Below are 20,898 nucleotides of genomic sequence, written 5' to 3'. Positions count from 1 at the left end.
CAAGTGAGTTCGAGTTCGAGTTAGAAATTAAGTCCAAGTAAATGTTTGAACAAGTTTGATTTAGTGTCTGATTTTTATCAATTTGGTACCAACAGACGCAGAATTGTCACAGGTTTAATTGTTTATTTGGTTCGAATTTTATTGTGGATAATTTTATTTTTTTCACAAGATAATTTAAAACACAAATATAATTTTCTGTTCCGAGAAATTTGCTATTATATATTCAATCAAATCTGAGACTACTTCGAAAATTTTAGTATGTGTTCACATCGCCGTGAGAGAAAACAAAAACACATGAAGACAAAACTATCACCAAGGAATTGTATATTTAAATTTAAATATACAATTCCTTGCTATCACCAAATAAAAAAAAATGCTTTAGACAATTTTTCGTCTTTTAATATTTTGGTGTTGGTAAAAATCCAACAATAAATGCATTCATTCCATCAGAGACATATGTCTCTGATTCCATTCTCAATTTTATTTAAAATATTTTTTTTAGAAAGTGTGTTTTTGTATGAAATATATAGCAAAAAAATGCAGGTGACGAATACTTTTGGCCAGGTATTACTTGATTTATTTCACTTGACTGGACGGGGTTTATAACCGGTTCGCTTATTTAAGACTGGTCCATCGATATACAAATAGCTCATCAATCGCCTTCGGGCACCGAGCCGACCGTGCAAGGGCTGTATAGCCAGTCAGGGTCATTAAACACTTCCATTTGTTGTACAGGTGTTGCGGGATAAACACATGAATGAAGAGTCCAGTATTCGTCCTATATCGATCATACACTCGGTTCATTTATATATACGTTTGGTGACACTGATAGTAATTAGAAATCAATTATAATTATAACGGTCAGTATTCTTATGAAACACATCTTCAAATAGACTGTCCTCATGCAGATTAAAACGTTAACTCCGCCCGATCAGTTGAAATAACATTGGCAATACCGACTGTACATGCAACAGTTCCTTGATCTATGGAGATCCGCACTCATCTAACATAAACTTCATGACAAAGGCCTACAGACAGATATATAATACTAGATTGCTCTAAGGCCTTGGAACCGGTCCCGCACAATGGACTGTTAGCCAAACTCGAAAGTTATGGTATTGATGGTCCAATACTAGATTGCATGGCTCAACATGTTTATGACAAAACGATCTATTATAAGAGTCTTCGATTGATATGAATTTTTATGTATGCTATCTACCAATGGACATATAAATCATGTGACTATACACAATATATATCTTCTACGCCTGATCCTTGTTTATATTGAAATCATAGGTACAGATACCACTAGCAGCACAATAAAAGCCTCATCAAATCAGTTTATTTTCATCACAAGATGTATATTTATGCTGCCATTTCTGGTCTATGTTTTTTGTCCGATCAAATTAGATACGCTCTTTTCAACTTTAGTGTATAGGTTGTTCTTATGCTGTACTGTTTTACCACCAAGGATAGCGGGGGGGGGGAGGGGGGGGGGGGGGTTTGTAACAGTAAACTAAGTTTTTTATGTCAATTTTTTTTTTATAGCCAACTATATGGGGTTTTGTCATTGTTTAATAACGTATGGTTACCTACAATTGCTTATATTCACATGTGAACATTAGTTGTCTCATTGCCAATCATACATCATCTCCTTAGGGTGCAATCAACAGGTTTTTTTTCTATGACGTCATATTTTGAGGGACCATTTATGATTGACCCTTAGTGGTGTTAATGTTAATAAAGATACTTGTATAAAACTAGATATCATAAGAATCAGAATTTTCTCTAGTTTAGAATGAAATAAAAATAAATTGTACTTTTAATAGTACTAAAAAGTTTTATCCAGAGAAAATGGGAAAACATTACCTAATCTATGCATAAAAACATGAAACCAGGCCATGTGCACACCCATGAAGACATGATACATGCACATTTTTCATAATCAAAACTGTATGAATTTCATAGGTTTTTACCTGGTCTTTCTAAAAATTCATGCTTCAGGATACGTTCGCCTGCTCCGAAAAGAGCTAGTCTAGAGTGGGTGCACTTTTCACTGCAAAAAAAAAAACCAGGATGTTTACAGTTTGTCTCCCCTCAAAACATGTGTATTTAATCTAATTTAAAAAAAAATATTTTAGTTTCAACCTGTTTTAATTGAAGCGAATTAACTTATTTTTACAATCAAATACAAAAACATGATACTTTTGTTCCATGTCTATTTTTAGTCGGGGAATTACCCCTAGTTTTTTGTATACGAAACTGTTTATAGCACCCTTATTTTTATATTTGTCCTTGATTGACTGCCATTTTTCACTACTTAGTTTGTTTTGTTCCAAGGGTATACATTTATATGTTTCATCTATTGTTCGCGATAGTGATTTTTTTATTTAAATAATGTCATATCACAATAATTACATTAGATGTATGTTTTATCATAATGCTTTATTCTGATTGGCTAACTGCACATCACGTGTTATTCCGAAAGCAATTGCATCACTCAATAAAACTTTTCATTCATAACAACACGTGGTCCCACAATAAAGTGCACAGATGGATTAAACAAAACAATTATAAGATTCGAGTTTTCATGAACATAGCTAAAAAATGTAATTATAAGTACTGAATTCTTTTTGTAACCTGATAGGGTTGTAAAAGCGTTTACCTTGCGCACATTTTAAGTATGAAGCGCTTCCGCGCTTCATGGAAAATGTACATCGGTCAAAGCGTTTACACCCCAATGAAGTTACAAAAAGAAGCATTTAATTCTTAAGTAACAAAAAAATTAAACGTCAAATACACCATGATATTTTTTTAATCAATCTTTTTAGTCGTTTATAACAACTGATAGTTTATAATTTTCACATGTACATAATTTGTTATACATTCGTATATACAGACGTTGTTGGTATATATCTTTATTCTCATAAACCAAAATCCATGGTACAGAGATATTATAAAAATTTATAATATAACATAAAGTCAGAATTAATACAAATGTATGATCTACAACTGGAAAAAATATTTCCAGCTTCATGTAATATAAAAAAAAACACATTATGCATGTATACAATATTATATCAAAAAATATATTTAACAATGTTTCCCCTAAGAGTCCAGCTGTTTATTAATCAGTTTGATAAATTTGCACAAATGATTCAACATACTGATGTTTCTAGTATTCATCAAATCATGAAATTTCAATATGTTTGGTCTATTTAGTTAATATGGTTTCAATTTTTTTTCTCTATCATGATTAAATTTCGAACAATTAAAAATATAGTGGAATTCATCCCCAATATCTCCTGAATTACAAAGTTTACAATTTCGATTTTCTCTAGGTATATTTTTCCACCTTCCAGTTTCAATAGGAAGTTTATGACTGAGTATCCTGAATCTACAAAAAGTAATAATATTTTTATCATCTAGTATCTTAAAATAGTTTTCTCTTTCAGCATTATCTTTGAATAGACGATAATTAATAGCTTTTGGCGATTCTAATAAGATAGAGTGCCAATTTTGTTTGAATTGGTCTACAACACAAACTTTAACCTTATGATATAACCATGTATTACTAACAACGTACTGTGCATTCCAAACATATGACAGTCCACAACTATCTAGAATAGATTTTATATTATTAAGCCATGGAATACTCCTCCCATACTTTTTATATGCATATTTATATAGAATAACAGGAAGTTTTTCTTGCTTTCCACAAATAAGTTTCGACCAGTAATTTAAAATCCGCAACTTGATATCAATTTCCAAAGGATATCTTCCCAGTTCTCCATAAATCATGAAATCTGGCGTTGACTTCTTTACATTTAACAAAATTTTACAGAATTTAAGGTGGACCCTTTCAATAACAGAAATGTTGCCGACTCCCCAAACTTCACTTCCATACAATAAAATAGGCTTAACGATTTTATCGAAAAGATCGAGTTGGCATTCTATAGATAAATTATGTTTTCGACCTTTGCGGATGACATCGTACATAGCGTGTTTGGCTTTTTCTGCTTGTGCCTTTTTTGCCTTAGAAAAAACTTCCTGTTCTAGAAAAAATAACACCAAGGTACGTAAACTCATTTACAATTTCTAAAACAGTATTATTATATTTAAATTCTATATTTGATAATGGTCTACCTTTTGAAAAAACTACAATTTTACTTTTATTTACATTAACCTTCAATTTCCAAAGTTCACAATAGTTATACAAAGAGTCAATAAAATTAACGGTACTAATTTTCTTGCACCAGATGCGCATTTCGACAATACATGTCTCTTCAGCGATGCTCGTGGCCAAAATATTTGAAATCCAAAGCTTATATAAAAGATGAAGAGCTATAATCCAAAAGGTCCAAAAAGTATAGCCAAATCCGTGAAAGAAATCAGAGCTTTGCACGAGGGAGATACATTCCTTAATTTATAATAATTTCTATCATTTTGTAACAACAAATTTTAATAACACAAAAAATCCGTATTTTCATGCCAGTACCGAAGTACTGGCTACTGGGCTGGTGATACCCTCGGGGACTAATAGTCCACCAGCAGAGGCATCGACCCAGTGGTAGTAAATAAAATTAACGGTACTAATTTTCTTGCACCAGATGCGCATTTCGACAATACATGTCTCTTCAGCGATGCTCGTGGCCAAAATATTTGAAATCCAAAGCTTATATAAAAGATGAAGAGCTATAATCCAAAAGGTCCAAAAAGTATAGCCAAATCCGTGAAAGAAATCAGAGCTTTGCACGAGGGAGATACATTCCTTAATTTATAATAATTTCTATCATTTTGTAACAACAAATTTTAATAACACAAAAAATCCGTATTTTCATGCCAGTACCGAAGTACTGGCTACTGGGCTGGTGATACCCTCGGGGACTAATAGTCCACCAGCAGAGGCATCGACCCAGTGGTAGTAAATAAAATTAACGGTACTAATTTTCTTGCACCAGATGCGCATTTCGACAATACATGTCTCTTCAGTGATGCTCGTGGCCAAAATATTTGAAATCCAAAGCTTATATAAAAGATGAAGAGCTATAATCCAAAAGGTCCAATAAGTATAGCCAAATCCGTGAAAGAAATCAGAGCTTTGCACGAGGGAGATACATTCCTTAATTTATAATAATTTCTATCATTTTGTAACAGCAAATTTTAATAACACAAAAAATCCGTATTTTCATGCCAGTACCGAAGTACTGGCTACTGGGCTGGTGATACCCTCGGGGACTAATAGTCCACCAGCAGAGGCATCGACCCAGTGGTAGTAAATAAAATTAACGGTACTAATTTTCTTGCACCAGATGCGCATTTCGACAATACATGTCTCTTCAGTGATGCTCGTGGCCAAAATATTTGAAATCCAAAGCTTATATAAAAGATGAAGAGCTATAATCCAAAAGGTCCAAAAAGTATAGCCAAATCCGTGAAAGAAATCAGAGCTTTGCACGAGGGAGATACATTCCTTAATTTATAATAATTTCTATCATTTTGTAACAGCAAACTTTAATAACACAAAAAATCCGTATTTTCATGCCAGTACCGAAGTACTGGCTACTGGGCTGGTGATACCCTCGGGGACTAATAGTCCACCAGCAGAGGCATCGACCCAGTGGTAGTAAATAAAATTAACGGTACTAATTTTCTTGCACCAGATGCGCATTTCGACAATACATGTCTCTTCAGTGATGCTCGTGGCCAAAATATTTGAAATCCAAAGCTTATATAAAAGAAGAAGAGCTATAATCCAAAAGGTCCAAAAAGTATAGCCAAATCCGTGAAAGAAATCAGAGCTTTGCACGAGGGAGATACATTCCTTAATTTATAATAATTTCTATCATTTTGTCTGCTTTTGTAAGTCATTTTTTGACTCTGCCAAAAGAGCTGTGTCATCTGCATACAGAATCAGAAACAATTTTAAATAGTAGTCTAGTTCAATTTCTATATCATCGGATACTGTTTTTAACCCTTCTACATCTTGTTCTTTTAAAAAATGTTCAAGATCATTAATATACAGAGAAAATAATAAAGGTGAGAGGCTTTCGCCTTGACGTACACCGACATTACACGGAAAATACTCTGAAAATACACTACCATCAAAAATTCTTGATTTAATGTTACTATACATATTTACAATGGTATCATACATTTTTCCACTGATAAAATTCTCCAAAAGTTTTTGCCATAAACCAGATCGCCAAACTGTGTCAAAGGCTTTTGCAAAGTCTATAAATGCACAAAAAAGTTTTTTCTTTCGCATCTTCAATAGTTCAAAAAGAATATGTAGGACAAAAATACTATCTATGGTTGAATAGCCTTTTCTAAATCCTGATTGATTTTCATTTAACAATAAGAAATTTTCCAAAAAAGTGGATAGTCTTGAATTCAAAACTGAAGTAAATATCTTTCCCATGCAGCTAAGAATTGTGAGAGGTCTATAATTTTCTGGTTTTTTTGTATCACCTTTATTTTTATAAAAAAAAAGGAATAATGTTACCAACTAACCATGCTTCTGGAATTTTACCAGAATCGAAAACAATATTAAAAAATTGAACATATATAGGCATAAAAATATGACATGTGCTTTTAATATATTCGTTAACAATTTTGTCATCTCCACACGCCTTTCCATTTTTTAAATCTTTAATACAATTAAATATTTCTTTTTCTGTTATGATACTATTAAGAGTTTCATTGAACTGGTTTGGTACTTGCGAAACAGGGATATCGTCCACTGAATCCGACGAATTCAAGTCTTTAAAGAAATCAAAGAGAACATCGATGGAAATATTTGGACTACGTTTTTCTCTTTTTTCATTCAAAATTTTCCAGAACTCCTTAGAGTTACTGTTTTTTTTTAAATTTTGCATCTTTTTTCTAAAATTCTTTCTATACTCTTGTATAGAACAATCCATCTGCTTTTTATACTTTCTCTCTGCATCTTTCATTTGAACATGATTATCTGATGTTTTGTTGTTTTTATATCGTCGTTTTGCAATTCGTGAGCACTTTCTTTGCTCCCAGCATTTTTTGTCAAACCATGGTTTGCTTTCCTTTGTGTTCTTTTTAACCTTCGTGTTATAAGTAATGGTACCAAGTACCAAGTACCTTTTCTGCTGATTCCAAAAGTATATCATTTATATGTTCGGACAATTTATTTACAGAATTTTGCGACATAACACTTGATTGCAAAAACATTAATTCATTTTCTAATCCTGTAATCTTATTTCCATCAATGTTCTCAATGAAACCTGTTTTTTTTTGCATTATCCCACTTTTTTAACTTTATATTTTCACTACCACTTGTTATAGCATTTTGCTCAATTTTAAATTTTAACAAAAGTGTCAATGGACAATGTACATCTGAGTAAAGAGACGAAAATGTATCTACATGCATATTTACAACATGGGTTAATAATTCAAATGAGCAAATAAAATAGTCAACAACACTAGAACTTCTACATGTAAATATTCCCTCTTTATCACCATTCACTCTACCATTCAAAATGAACAAATTGTTATTTTTACAAATATCAAGTAAAGCGTTTCCATAAGTGTGTTTCGATATATCTTTACTTTTTCTAATACTTAACATATTTAACTCTTGTAAAGCATTTGAGTAATCATAGCATAAATCTGAATCACTAACTATATCATGTTTGCTATTTACAATATTTGAAAAATCAATATCAGAAGCAGTTCTGCTATTAAAATCTCCGACAAGCATAATGTATTTATAGTTTACAGAAAGTTTCAACAACTCTTGCTCTAGTTCGTTTAATGAATCGGTTATTTTGTACAGCGAATTTTCAGGAGGGATGTACACGTTCCCAATCACCAAGTCTTCATCAGTCTGTAGGAAATTTGCCGATATCTTAGCCCATAGCACTAGGCTACTCTTAGTCTCAATGATATGAATATATTTAGACATTTCATTTTTATACCCAAAAGCTATGCCACCTGATATGGTGATTATCATATATATAAAATGTAATGCTAATTTGACACATTCATCAGCCAATTTGATTGATTGCATCACTCGCGTGAATTGCGAAAATATTACATAGGTCAGACCAGTAACACCTTTTGAATGATTTGTGTAAGGGTTTTCGTCCACACAAATAGAAATAACATCAACAAAACTTGGATAATTGCTAAAAAAAAAATTACAAGTATAAGTAAAAAACATTCTGTCATAAAACGCCATAACCCACGTTACAAATAATAAGGTGACTGGTCTCAGTCTTAGCAAGCCTGATTGAGAGACGAAAAAGATCTTTTGAGAAGGAAATCCTCCCAGTCTTTCATACACCAACACTTTTTCAAATATTAAATTGAATGAACCTGTTTTTCCTTGTATCGTTTTTATTTTCTTATTAACACCTAACCAAAATAAACATGCGTTCAGTAGAAACCGTATGAAAAGTAAGCTCGTGTAAAATATCAATTATTGAATAGGTTAAAATGTGGGATATTTTGAACTTTATATATATGAAAAAGGTTAATTTCAGCATTTTTATGTATTGTCATTGTGATTCGGTTCTTTTCAGGACTCGAGTTTAAAAGTCATATTTACTTGTTAATTAATGAAACAGAAACAACATAATTTGAATTATAGTTCAATAAAAAGATTTGGAACAATTGACATTGAGACAATTTTCAAGCGGAGACCAGAAGACGTGGATGTAAGCAATTGTAGACCACCACCTCACTTTTAACAATTATAAGCAAACTGCACTTCAATGTTGGTATGAAAATTTCCTACATGAACAAAAGAAAAACAATTAAAACGAATACCATGGGTTTGACTTTTGGTGAAACAAAAAACAAGAATCTTTATGATAGATACATTAGCAAAAAACGATGAACGCGAAATTAAATGCTCACGTTTAGCGATATCAATTTATGGTACAAACAATTAACCATAAGATAATAATACAAATACTGTTAGTTACATATATGCATGTCAATTTGACAAGTTCTATAACTGGTATTTGTCATTCATTTATTATGTATGTCCAACATGTTTGTTAAAATGCACGAGAAGGCACTGATCAATTGACGATATCTTTAGAAATGTGGATTAGGTGGATCTGGTGGTGGTGGTGGCTGTGGTGCAACTACTGCGATAACGGCATACACTATGTTATCTAAGTGTCGAAATAACACATCAGCCAATGATTCGTCCCCACCGGGACCTAGATCAACAAAAAAAACATATATTCAAACATATATTCAATGATAAAATCTAGAAAAGAACCCCAGACTGAATCAAGATGTTGACATTATACACAAGGAATGATAAAAATCCCAGACAAAAGTTATTGATTTTTTCATGTTTGTGTCTTTTTCTTTTTTTAATACAGCAATTTTTTATCAAACAATATCAGTACTAGTATTTTGTATCCAGTATCGAATTGAATAGTTCACCAGATCTATAACAAATCGACTCAGTGCTATTATTATGAGGAGCACTTCTACTAATATCATTTCTAAAATTGATAGCGCTTCCGTCGTAATCCAGATAAAGCTTACAAAATGAATACTTACCACTATGGTACCAAACATCTGAAACAAAATATTCAAATATATGGTTAATGTTTTCATTTCATTTTAACCACATTTAGTTTTATACTCTGCAAATTTTCGTTTCTTGCAATCAACATGTGCTACATTTATATCTGATTACATTTAAGGGGGATTACATGAATAGGGGAGATAATAGAGGATGAATTCCTTAAGTACATGTATGAAGTAAAATAACAAAGCTACCGAATTATTTGGAAAATTCAATGCAGAAAGTCTATTAGTAAATGGCAAAATTAAAAACTCAAACATATCTAGCAAATGAAAAACCACTGTCGTATTCCTGATTTGGTACAGGCATTTTTTTTTATTATTAAAATAATGGTTGATTAAACCTTATTTAATAGATAGCTCAATCTCTCACTTGTACGACAGTCGCAATGAATTCCATCAAGTTTACCAACACTCTGTGGATACGTAGGGGTCACTAGTTAATCGTGTAACGAGATTATCATAAACGAACGTTTCTTGCCAAGTTTTGCAAAAATAAAAATGTTCAATGGAATACAATAAAATTGACAGATGACGTCACCATCAAAAGCAGACGCGCTTTAATGAACAGCACCCAATGTGTAATCTATTCCCCTTGTATTGGTCCATAAATGTACACCAGTTAACGGTGTTAAACCAATCATAACGTCATATTTAACACGAGGTTAGATAAATAACACCAGCCCGAGTGTGTGTATATCTTTTGTAAGTCATGACACGTGAGTGAACAGCCAATAAAAACATGGAAACTTAATTATCGCAAAAGGAGACAAGATTGAATCCCTAAATTTGTATTGGACCAATTTTAAATGAATTCTTATAATATTATATAGATGTAGTATGCTTTACAATGGGAAAGTAATCACCAATAATTCAAATGCAGTTGATGTAAGCAATAAATGGCGACAAGACGGCATTCAACAATGACCAAACCCCGTATAGTCTGTTTTTGAAAGAAAAAAAAACATGGAAAATATGAAACTCAAACTGATGGATATGTTCGATTGGTGTTACAACAATCCTATCTTTTGTTCTTCGAAAACGAGCGACCTAATTAGACTTGTCGGTGGGTTTGTACTCAGTGTTGCGATTTGCAGTTTCTGCTTTTAAACTTGTTTATGTAAATAAGGAGATGAGGTATGTTTGCCAATAAGAAAACAATCCACCAAAGTTAAGAAAAAACTAAATGAAAGAAATTATGACAGCGTACGGCTGTAAACAATAAGAAAACCAATACCATGTATAACATACACCGATATGCAAAATATAAATTAGCTCAATTGAGAAAACTAACAGTCTTATCATCTACAACAAAATAGCTAACGAATCACGAATATGACAGATGAACCAACGACAACCACTAAACTTCAGAGTGTGCTAGCTTGGATTTGCAATACATTTGATTTTCTATTTTCTTTTCGTTTTTTTTTTGTTTGTTTTTGTTTTGATATAACTCTTTTGTTCTAATCGTCTTAAAATTCACTATTTGTATTTTATTGTTATATGTCATTTGTTATGTCTATGAGGTGAAATGTTAATAAACTGTACTGTGTTGTTTAATTCTGAGAAATTTGTCGATAAAATTGGTGATTTTTGTTATTATATTGTAAACTTACCAGGGTGTTTTTCTCCTGAAAAAAAAAGAATATAGGTTTTTGAGAGAAATCATACAAACAGAAATGTCAATTACCTTATTCAAGGCTACAAACATGCTTACGATCTTACATATGTATATGATTAATTCTCTTATGCAAAAGGTATCAGAGGGCATCTTTCCCCCGGGCTTTTCTATATGTCCAATCGCCATTGCAAAGATACGTACGCGGTATCAGTGGGATAAATAAAAACAGCTTCTCATATCAAAAGAAACATCTGCAATTGCACTTCCTCTTTTTTCAAATATTCAACACAAAAACTCCAGTTATTATACTTATAATGAATGCTCTAAACGCAAATGTTTTTGTCACTAAATAGTTTCTTTGGTTTCTTATTAAAAAGAAAGCATTCACATGTTTAATTGTTTCCATAATTCGAATTAAGGGTAAATCTTCAATTATCTAATGATGTTTAAAGCAACGGAACTCTACAAAAATAATTTTTGTTCATAAAAGGTCACGGGTAAAATATTTTTACGATGCAATTTGGAAGAGCATACTGAAATCATATTAGTATTTTGTTTTGTTTTTTGTCATTGATAATGTAATATAGTGTAATTGCCTTTGGAATGTTCAAAAGGATTTTCGACACAAGGAAAATATATAATTAGTATGGCGTTCATTATCACTGAACTAGTATATATTTGTTTAGGGGCCAGCTAAAGGACGCCTCCGGGTGCGGGAATTTCTCGCTACATTGAAGACCTGTTGGTGACTTTCTGCTGTTGTTTTTTTTATTTGGTCGGGTTGTTGTCTCTTTGACACATTCCCCATTTCCATTCTCAATTTTATCTTCTTGTTTTTAATTTGCCTTGGTTTTTTTGTATTTTTGTTCTTCTTTTTTGTAACCTTAGTTTGTTGGAATTAATGTTTTTGATTTATCCCTGAAAACATGCACAAATTTGATATCAGTATTGGTATTGGCAGATACATGAACTTGGTCACTGGTAGTTATGATTGTTTACATAGAAAAAAAGGAACTGGAAAGGTGAAATTCGCACCATACACAAGATCCATTCACAATTGAAAATTTCATCTTATAACATAGTTTCAATATATGTAACGTAAAAGATGGAGAGAAATTTGAAAGTAACACATTGCATTAACAAACATTTACGGGTTCGAAGAGTATACCATTAATTCGAAAAAAGTCTGTACTATCTAAACCATAAATCTTTTAGTTTTACTATTGATTTGAAAAATTAGTCCCTTTTACATGTAGATCTGATTTTGATAAGGATACCGTAAACCAATAGAAATAAGAACGCTCAGCATGTTTAATATTATGTTTAACTAGTACATAGCAGATAGATTCTCAATTGAAATCACCACCAATAACCAAATACATCATGAAGATACATAAATAATGAAAAAAAAACCACAAAATTAAAAACAATAAAAAAAAAAAAATCCAATTCCACCATGTCGACAAAGCCGCCCTATCATGTTTTTAAGGCATATTTTTATCATAGCTTGCTGGACGGGAGCGGGTCGGCCTCAAGCAAAGTTTGTCTTACAATATTAAGTTTTTTTCTATTGCCAGATAGGTGTCTTTAAAGATCAGATATTTTTTTACGTTTACTAATGAATTTGTATTGACTACGAATCTGTTCATATCAAACAGAAATAAAGATAAAAAATAAGATGTGATATGAATTGATCGTCATTGAGAAAACTCTCATCAAAGTCTCAATTTGTAAAAGCAAACCATCATAAAGGCAAATTATGGTCTTCAACACGGAGCCGTGGCTCACAACGAATAGCAAGCTATAAAAGCCAAACAATGACATGTGTTAAACTATTCAAATGGGAAATCAAACGATCTAACTGATATGAAAAACGAGAAACGAGAAATACATATGAACCACAGCAACAAATGACAACTAATGAACATAAGATACATATGCATACTTACTTTTCCTTTTTTCTGGCTGTGTTGCGTGTATCAAACACCGAGTAGCTGCAAATCCTACACCAATACCAACTGATAATTCAAGCACCTCTTTGATCATTCTGACTGTTATTTTTTAAAAGTAAAGAAGTAAATCTATACGAGATAAAAGTAAAATAGCTACGAGGAAAATTCAAAACGGGAATCCGTTGTCAAATGGCAAAATTAAAAGCGCCAACTCATCAAATGAATGGATAACAACTGTCATATTCATGACTTGGTACATATATTTTTTTTAATTTAGAAAATAGAGGGAAAACATGGTTTTATAATCCTGGTACCTTTGATAACTATTTATAGCTCTCACAATTGCATAAACTTGCATTATATTGACAACCATTTTTGAACAAACAAACATACGTTATAGGTATAGGTTTCAAAACTAGAGGAACATCACCCGTACGGAATTATAAGGTGTATTACACCTGGAAATAAGGCGTAAACCAAGCGTAAGTGCATGGTAGTTACGTGTCTAGATCCAAGCGTAAGGGAGCAGGAAACGTAAATTTGAAGTCCTTACGGGCGTAGAAAAAACAGCAAACCTGGCGTAAATTGAAATAAGCAAGGCGTAAGTTTTCTTACAGGCGTAAATTTTCTTACGGGCGTAAATAGAAATACCTGTAATGCTTTGTTTAAAGGATCATGGGAATTTGTTTTCAAAATTTGGCCCTTTGGTTTTAGTTTGCAAGAGTTGGACACATGACAGCTTCATATATATAGGGATAATTTGCGTGTTTTGTGCTTTTTGGAAGAATCTGAAATTGGAAAAATCTGAAATTGGAAGAATCTGAAATTGGAAGAATCTGAAATTGGAAGAATCTGAAATTGGAAATACTGAATCAAATAAATTAATAAAAATTGTGAAATAAAAGGAAAGTAGTAATACATGGTAAATGATAATAATGTGAGTATAACTAAGTTATTAAGTATTATGTTCTATCAGAATTTTTGAAATCCCAAAACCTTTATCCTTGGATAATAACATTAAAATCTTTTACTTTAAGTTAAATTGCAGTATTATCAATTATATTTTAGTTCAAAAGACATTAATTTTCAAAAACAGCTTAGTTTAAATGCTACTTTTATTTCAAGAAATAATAATTGTCATAATTCTACTTATTTGAGCCATTGTCTGCATAAACTGTATTTAATTCTATATTAACTTCTTCAATGGTTTCTATTTCAAGTTTTTTGTCAAACAATGAGAAATAAAAGCCACAGTACAGATGTTTGTTTCAAATAAACAAAAGTACACAGCTAGGTTAATACACTGAACTAAAATAAGTGTAGTATTATGTAAGGATATTACGCTTGGTTTATTTATTGACCAGGCGTACTCATTTGCATATTACGCCTATTTTTTTGTGAACCAGGCGTAGTCATTTAAATATTACGTCTTATTTTACGCCTGGTTTACGCCTTAGTTACGCCTATATTACGCCTAATTTACGCCTGGTTGACGCCTGGACATGCATTTTGTAAACGCTGCAATGCCGCCCGGATAAAGTATGATTTTTACGCCTGGTTTCCGTGTCATATAGGGGCGTCACAGTTCGTACAGGCAGTCATCATTGTGTTATAATCTTTATCACTATACATAATTTCTACGGCATAGGTCTACATGTTTGTGAACTTACCATTCAATAAGACAATGTGAAGTCCAGCTGTTTTATTGAAGTGAATGATACTATTAAACTGATCATATGAATGTGTGTATTAAACGTGATATTTATTTATAGATGATAAGATGTAAATATGTCAATATACTCTGTGATAAAATATTTATCTTGCAATTACGTCAAGTAGTTTAATTTGACAAGTTTCCACTGAACATCTTCGAAAAATTATTTGGCGTGGGTTTTTTTTGCAGTGTTGAAGACCCATTAATAGTTTTCGGCTGTATTTTTGCTCAGGTGAGGTTGACTCATTCCCATTCTCAATTTCATGGGTTAAATACAGAATTGAATATAACGTTACACCTTCTTAACAAGTGAATACATTTAGTTTGTTTTAAATATGTCATTTGTACATATTTTTTCTCTAGAAAATGTCTAAATCAAGTCAGAAATTTCAGCACTTATAAATATATATAAACAACGAAAAGTAGGCATCATATTTCTAATCACCTCACGAGCTGGTTGAACGTTATGGAATAACCGTTTCACAGATGATATCGGATATGTTTCTTACGTCGTAACAACAATCCACTTCACTTTTTGTGAGTTTGACCCACCGAATTAGACTATTTACCGGGTTTGTAATAACATAAGCAACACAAAGGGTGCCACATGTTGAGCAGGATCTGATTACCCTAACCGAGCACCTGAGATGGGGTTCGTGTTGGCTTAAGTTTTCTATGTTGTTTCCTATGTACTATTACTTTTCGTTTGTCTTTTTCATTTTTAGCCATGGCGTGGTCGATTTATGAGTTTGACTGTTCCTCTGGTATCTTCCGCTCCTCCTTTATTTCTGAAGCTACGACATTTTATGTGAATACGCTTCAACCGACAAGGGGGAGAACTCCTTCGCTATTTTGTAATAAGTGAAAAATATTGTTATATTACATTCTCAATTTTATAATAGATATGACTAGAGACTACAATGCTATTTGTGGTAAACATGTGGCGATAGTTTGTTTACACACAAACAAAAGGTGAATGGTTTTATAATTCATACTTTCAAAAAATGTTCTGTTTGGAAAACTATCCTTGCCTTAATTTTGTTACAGTTCCAAAACCTTAGTTAATATTTACACTAAAGGACTTTGTGAAATATTCTTATAAAGCACAAAGGTGTCAGTATTCACCTCATAAACTTACAAAACCTTTGAATAGACTTATTAAGAAGGGATATAATTACGATACTGTTGTCAAGTCATTAAAGATTGCATATTTTGGCGTTAATATTGAGTCACTGACAAGGTCTTTGCGTCGGAACTAAACACATTTATTCCAAAGACACGGGTTATGTTCATCTCATATATGTTATGATGGTATGATACTAAACCCCTAACGGGAAGGATTGTGCCTGATGTTCATATGATGAAATCATAATCTTTCAGTCAGTTTAATTGAAGTCTGGAGCTGGCATGTCAGTTAACTGTTAGTAGTCTGTTGTTATTTATGTATTATTGTCATTTTGTTTATTTTCTTTGGTTACATCTTCTGACATCAGACTCGGACTTCTCTTGAACTGACTTTTAATGTGCGTATTGTTATGCGTTTACTTTTCTACATTGGTTAGAGGTATAAGGGGATTGAGATCTCACAAACATGTTTAACCCCGCCGCATTTTTGCGCCTGTCCCAAGTCAGGAGCCTCTGGCCTTTGTTAGTCTTGTATTATTTTAATTTTAATTTCTTGTGTACAATTTGGAAATTAGTATGGCGTTCATTATCACTGAACTAGTATATATTTGTTTAGGGGCCAGCTGAAGGACGCCTCCGGGTGCGGGAATTTCTCGCTACATTGAAGACCTGTTGGTGACCTTCTGCTGTTGTTTTATTTTTGGTCGGGTTGTTGTCTCTTTGACACATTCCCCATTTCCATTCTCAATTTTATTTGTGACAAATGGTATTTCAATAACAAGCTCGAGTTGTCATGGACTTCCATGCCTATTCACATTATGAAAGCATTGCGTTGGGAGACAATTGATAACATTTCATTACTGCATAAGCAATTGTTAATCACGTCATTTATCCACTCGCATAACGTTGTCAACCTGTTCCTTTTTTATTTCAATCTTGAATTTCGTTTATTCTACCCATTTTGTTAAAATAAAGCAAATGAGTTTACAATGAAAAAAAAAAAAAAAAACAATACCAAGAAATAAATTGAAGATATTGTTACCATATTTTGTCGAAACATTATGTTTACTTTCAAAATCTTATTAATACATCGAAGTTCACGGAAGGTCGAACATTTTTGACACAATTCTTTATTATTATTTAAACGTTTTCTTAATGGACATATGCAATTGACAAAGAACATATGAAAATCGATTATCGATTCATCATTATCAAATCTAACAACAATATTTGTAAGTTGAATATCAAGATACAAATTTACCACAACCATATGTAAATAGATTATCAAGGTCAATTCTATCAGCAACATATGGATGTGAATTGTAAGGATGGAGTCTTCAAGAACATATGTATATAGATTATCAAGGTCAATTCTACCATCAAGAACATTCGCATGTCGAAAAAGACAAAAAATAAATTCACAAAGAACATATTACTGTTTATCTGGCACTTGCAATTATTTGACTATTGTACATGACATTATATAATCGTTTATGTTCATATAAGCCTGATGTTTTTGAAATATTATGTATATTAAGAGTAACGTACATCTCTGTATTTGATTTTATAAATAAAGGTTAAGTTTCAATTAAGATCAAATGCACACAGATGCTTGTATACTAAATTATTTAATATGTGCTATTGAAACGTCATGGATCTCTGACAACGTGGATACGCATTATTTGTGTGACTTCACTTTATATTTATGTTGGAGGCATACGCATTATCACTGATTAATAAGACTCTGAAAATTCTCATGGTTAGTTTATAAGTGTTTTTTTTATTGAAATTGATGAAATTGATTATTGAGACTATCCCCAAGTGACGTTAAAAAACGGAGATGATGAAGCTTTGAAATTGTACATACTTTCTGAAATTGATTTGACAGAAATATACTGATCGAATGCAAGTTATTGCAAAGGAAAAATTAAACCATATGACATGCGAACAACATGTGCTGCAGAAAATGAGGGACAAGTTTAAACTCCTTGGTCATCGACGTATGACTTGTATTTGTGTATTTCTCTGTCCTGAATATTCTTCCATTTATTGGTATTGAATTCCTGTCATGTGATGATGTTATTGCTTGTTATTTAATTTTATATCTAACATTGCAATAAAAAAATGAGGTTGGCTAGCCACAAAATCATGTTCAATTCACCATTTGTTTCTTAAATGTCCTGTCAGTAAAATGGCAATTGTTATCTTATAGTTTGTTTCTGTATGTTGCATTGTAGTTTGGTTTTTGATGCACTTAAGTGTTTCTGTTGTTTCGTTGTATTTTCCCGGATTATCTCTCATTTTTCCTCTTTATAGTTTGTTTTTACTTTTGAAAATATAATATACGATGGCCCCAATGAAGATAGTAATACATTTGCTTTCAAATATTTCCAGATCTTTGGTTAATTCTTCTGATAATATCTATCATGATTAATTATCATTGCTATGGACATAAAAATAAATTGTGACATGGATTGGCACTCATACCACACATTATTATATTTATACAAATAAACTAACTGTTTAATTACATTTCTCGTTTTGTATTTGGCAAATCCTTTTGACAATTTTAGTACCTAATCCGTTCCAAATTCGTATTTTATTTGTCCTTTTCAACTTGTTCTATTCAGCGTCACATAGTTTTTTGTAGACAAAAGATGAGTCTTTTGAACAAAAAAATAAATTGGTTTAATTAAAGACAAAACGTTAGTAGTGATGTCATATAGGTGTACGTAACAGAGAAAAAAAAACCTATGAAAAATTGTAAACGAAAGTATTGATATGTTTGAAAATATAGACATATTATGCAAATGTTCCGGACCATATGAGTATTTGGACCATACGCGTATGGTCATGGCCATATGCGTATACTAGTATGGTCCGACCATACGCGTATGGTCCGACCGTACGCGTAGGTCGGACCATATGAGTATTATACTCGTTTGGTAAATTAACGGTCCGAACCATATGAGTATTTGGGCCATATAGATATTTTTTCAAATATACAATAGAAATAATACAATAAAGTTTAACTTAAAAACAAATGTTTACAAAACTGTATTAATTTTACATTTCAAAAGCTACATGAACATTAAATATTGATGCTACAGTCAGTTGATCTTAGTTTTCATCGCTAATTGTATTCGTGTATGCTTTTGTAACTAAGAATGACATTTACACGGTACCATACATGTAGCTTTTCTGCGATTGCTTGTTTCGGCTGCGTGCAGTGATATCGACTCGGACAATTCCGATGTGTTTACGGTGGGTTTTTTAAAGAAACTCTAGATCTCCAATATCGTAAAATGAATATCAAAGGTCAAATTAAATAAAGACAGTAGCTATTTCATGGCTCTTAAGTGCTATTTCACCGGTCTTATAATTAAGATTAAAATAGAAGTATAGAAATACAGAATAGAAAAAAATAAAGAAACATACACTTTTAATATTTTACTTATCAAAAATGTCTTAAAAAATATCATGATCCTTGCCGGTGATGTCACCTACTTTAAACAATAAGATTCCCTTTACAATATGTTCATTTGATTTTGAAGTCTTCTTATAATTGTACTTACAAATAGTAAGTTATATTAACTGTGTGAAACTGTTTTTTTATTAATTTTTTTTTTAATATATAATAAAATGACATTTTAGTGACGTAACAACCAGAATGGTTACACCTATTGAAGAGTTAAAAAAGTATATATACGCGTTGATAACCCCGACCATACGCGTATGGTCCGACCATATGAGTATATACCCATATTATCATGACCATACGCGTATGGTCCAGATACTCATATGGTCCGGAACGCAAACAAATAATTAACGTGCAAATATACAATGATCTTAATTATTTTTCGTTCCTCTGTCATAAATAATCTTGCGTGAGTTTGTGCTGTATTTCTGTTACATATTGTTGTCATTTCATACATATTTTTTTTTAACATTGGTATAAAGTGGGAGGTTTGGCTACACATTAAACCAGGTTCAACCCACTGAATTGTCTATAGATGCTCTGTACAGAGTCAGGAGTATGGCAGTTGTTATCAAATAGTGCGGTTCTAATTTGAAGATTTTTTTTGTTGCTATTCAGTGCTCCTGTTCCTTTGTTATCCTCTTATAGTTGATACGTTCCCCTCATTTTCAGTTTGTAATCCGGGTTTAATTTTCTCTCAATCGGTTTATGACTTTCGAACATCGGTATACCACAGTTGCTTTAATGTTTCGTATATGACGATTTCTTGTATTCCAAAATTAATGATTTGAATTAGATTGAACAGATTAAGTCCTTTTACTGTTGTGCAGTAATTGTCATAATATATTCCTATACTTATAATTCTGACTACGAGCTGATCATTTGTTGTTGCAACCATCACACGAAAATAAATATGAGCGTAGATAAACATGAAATAAGTACATTCGGACCTCCTTACCGGAAAGAGCATACTACAACAATCCATAATTGAGTTTTATACTGAGATAAACCTATCAACCCTTACAAGAGAAAATCAAGACGAATGAGACATTTCGAATGAATTTTTAAGTAGTTCAATTTCAATATTGTTTGATAGTATACGTTATGTTTAGTCTCTTTTAAGTTTGATTTAATTACTATTTAATTTCAAAACTTATTTTAGAATTCATAAATTTTAGCTTTGGACATAAATTTTTAAAATCAAACATAAAATGAAAACTTGGAACTATTAATGTATTTCAACTTCGATCAACATTCCAAACAAATAATTCGCAAACTTTGTACTAACATTTACGTTTTGCATCGGCAATAATAGACAGAAGTTAAGGTTAGTTATTTGCATTCGAGTCCAATATCGATATCAGCCCTTGGAAATCCATTTCAGCCCCTGAAAATCCATATCGTGCTCCTGACATAACTTCCG

General features: G+C 32.0%; 1 long non-coding RNA gene across 2 annotated transcripts; it reads right to left on the bottom strand.

Annotated features, from left to right (window-relative positions):
• Positions 1-11,201: 11,201 nt before the first annotated feature.
• LOC134686083 (uncharacterized) lies at positions 11,202-14,918 on the bottom strand. Of its 2 annotated transcripts, XR_010101532.1 has the most exons (3): positions 14,829-14,918; positions 13,156-13,257; positions 11,202-11,216 (listed from the first exon to the last, which is right to left on the bottom strand). It is a non-coding gene; the product is annotated as an uncharacterized LOC134686083 (long non-coding RNA). The 2 variants fall into 2 exon arrangements; XR_010101533.1 differs by lacking the exon at positions 11,202-11,216 and having other exon boundaries at positions 13,155-13,257.
• Between the last annotated feature and the right edge of the window lie 5,980 nt (positions 14,919-20,898).

The sequence above is a fragment of the Mytilus trossulus genome, chromosome 10 (assembly GCF_036588685.1).
Source record: "Mytilus trossulus isolate FHL-02 chromosome 10, PNRI_Mtr1.1.1.hap1, whole genome shotgun sequence".
Lineage (NCBI taxonomy): Eukaryota > Metazoa > Mollusca > Bivalvia > Mytilida > Mytilidae > Mytilus > Mytilus trossulus.
The sequence above is the reverse complement of the archived record's forward strand: the minus strand, read 5'-3'. Positions and strand labels throughout refer to the sequence as shown.